Source organism: Ziziphus jujuba, chromosome 4 (assembly GCF_031755915.1).
Source record: "Ziziphus jujuba cultivar Dongzao chromosome 4, ASM3175591v1".
Taxonomy (NCBI): Eukaryota; Viridiplantae; Streptophyta; class Magnoliopsida; order Rosales; family Rhamnaceae; genus Ziziphus; species Ziziphus jujuba.
Window position 1 is genome coordinate 16,157,124 of NC_083382.1, and position 2,769 is coordinate 16,159,892.

Below are 2,769 nucleotides of genomic sequence, written 5' to 3' on the forward strand. Positions count from 1 at the left end.
TGCACATTTTGTTTATTTGGAGGTCACGGGTTTGGTGTTTGTTTTGGAGTTGGAATTGCAATTTTGGTAATTATTCTTGCTACTGCAGTTGTTTGTGTTCTGTGAGTAAAAAAAAAAAAAAAAAAAAAAAGGAAAGAAGAGGTAAAGTCGAATAAAAAAAAAAAAATATTCAGTTTGTTGGAGTTTGATTTGTTTGCTGGAAATTTGTTGGAGCTGCTGGTTTTTTTATTATTTATTCAATATTTGAGTTGCTGGGAAATCATTCTTGCTGCTGGATATTTGGATTTTGGGTGTTTAAATTTTTTGGATTAAAATTAGTTAAAGGAATTGATACAAAACTTGAATTACAAGAACAACAACCAACACTTTTCTATATTTTTGTTCTCTTTGATTCTTGTTCGTATTTGACTTTCTTTTTCTGGAATTTTATTCTTGAACTCATAATCTACTACCATCTGGTGCAGTTTTCAAAAATTCCAACGTTTTCCCATTATTTTTGTGTTTTCTTGTCTAGAAAGCCGAAAAATTAGGATTTGTTGGATTCTTTCGGTATTGCCTATTTTTTTATCCTTCTTGAATATATTTATCCTTACATTTTTCTCTGTCTATATGTCCCAACCTTTTTGCCTTTTCATTACAAGTTTTTAAAGTCTCTTGAACATGCCAATAATTGTACATTAGTGGAGGGCTTGAAATTATGCTTTGCATATGAAGCTAAATGCTAAATTTGATACCATAGCTGTGTGAATTGATTCAATTTCTTCTTATTAAATGCCTAAGTCTAGTCACACACATACACACACAAACGCATCTTGAGAACTATAATATATAGTGAAAAATAAGGTAGTTGGGTGATATTTTTACTTTAAAGTTCTCATATAGGGTGGTTGCATTTTATTATTTCTAAGGCGTCAAATTATAGTATCTACCTTAATTTGCTTTTTATATTTTGAAATTAATCTTTAGTTTTGGAATGCCTTTTTATTTTGTAAGTGTTGCTTTGGCTGAGGACAAGCAAATGGTTAAGTTTGGGGTAGTTGATAAGTGAGTTTTAGCTCACTTATCTAGTCTTCTATAGCATGATTATTTATGAAAACTTCAAGCATTTATGGTTATTTTGATAGGTTTTTGTGTACTAGTGTATGTGAGCTCTTAAATGAAATTAAGGGTAATTTTCATGGCTTTAAAGCTTTAGGGATCACCTTGGAGAGGAAGAATGCTCACCATGCCTAAACCAAGTCAAACATGCCATCAATTATTTAAGATTTTCAAAATGTCGATTTTCCATATCTTAATTTCTGACTTTGATCAAAATAGAGTTTTAAAAAAAGCATGTACAGGACATGTGCCTTTAGTGTAGAGATTTTCATATACAAATCATATGACCTCATTTAAAATAGGCATATGAAAGCCATTTGTACATCCAGGATCCTCTGGTTTTGATCCAAAGGTTAGATTTAACAAAAAAAATGGTTAGGTTTCGGAAATCATTTTAAGAGGTTTTATTAGGGTGGCCTATATATATATATATATATTAAGAAGGAGGCTTCATAAAGTAGGGGGGCAAACAGGAGCCACCATTGTTAGATAGCTTGAAGAAGAACAAGAGAGCAACACAATCAATTTAGAGAAAGTGAAAGATTTAAATCTAGAGAGAGAAAGCTTAGGCTTGGAAGAAGATTGAATATTGAAGAGATTCCTCTGCAAGATTCCTCTCTTTTAAGTTTTTCTCTCTCTTTTATCGCTCTCTAAATTGTATTCGGATTATATATATATATATATCGTATTTGACATGGGTTTAATGATAAATGTACATTCTATTTTGGATTTGGTTTATATTTCTTACATGGATTACTAGATTTATTATCTAGGGTGTTGATGGAACTTTTATTGGATTGTAATTGAATGGTGTGTTGATTATTTTTTATGCAATTCAATTATTTTCTTATGTATTCCTTGGATTTAATATTATAATATGCATAATTAGATTGGAAATCAATTGGGTACTAGGTTGATTTAAGAACTTCTCCATTGGAAAGGGTTATTTAATGGATTTGTTATTAGGATTACACAACCCATGTTTTAAGTAAAGTTGGAAAGCTTAATTAGGAAGTGGGTAACCTAGAAAAGGGAGATTAATGCCTTTAGGTTAATTTATGAAATGATTCTTGAATTTCCATTAATTATCCATAGATTATAATTTTCATAGGGATTGGGAATTAAATATAATTAGAAACCCTTTGGCTAGAATTAAGGATACAAATCAATTAGTAATCACCCTTGTTAAGTTCAGTTATAGGAAGAGTAAGAAGAAAATCAATATCCTAGAGCTTTAGATCATAATATATGTCATTTCTTTTACTTATGTGTGTTATTTCGTTTGATTTCTTGTCCTGCTACTTTAGATCATAATTAGTTTTAATTTACATTTGCACTAGTTTTTAGTCAAATTCGGTGCCTAACTAAAAATAATTAATCAATAATTTTGATACTTAACAAAGCTTCGAACATCAATTCTCGAGGGAACGATAGTCAGAAATCACTTTATTGCATGTGCGACCCATTTACTTGCAGAAATAGTGCATGACTAACCCAAGCCCAAAAATTTGAGCTTAGGCAAGCTCCGACTGAGCATTTTTTGGTCTAGAGAGGGAATTCGAGCAGCTTGGGGTAGGCCAATATTTTAAATCTAAAGGGCACTACCTAAATATGTGAGTATCGGATTGTGTTTCAAGCTCGATTATTAGGCTCATTCTTGAAGTTTAAAGC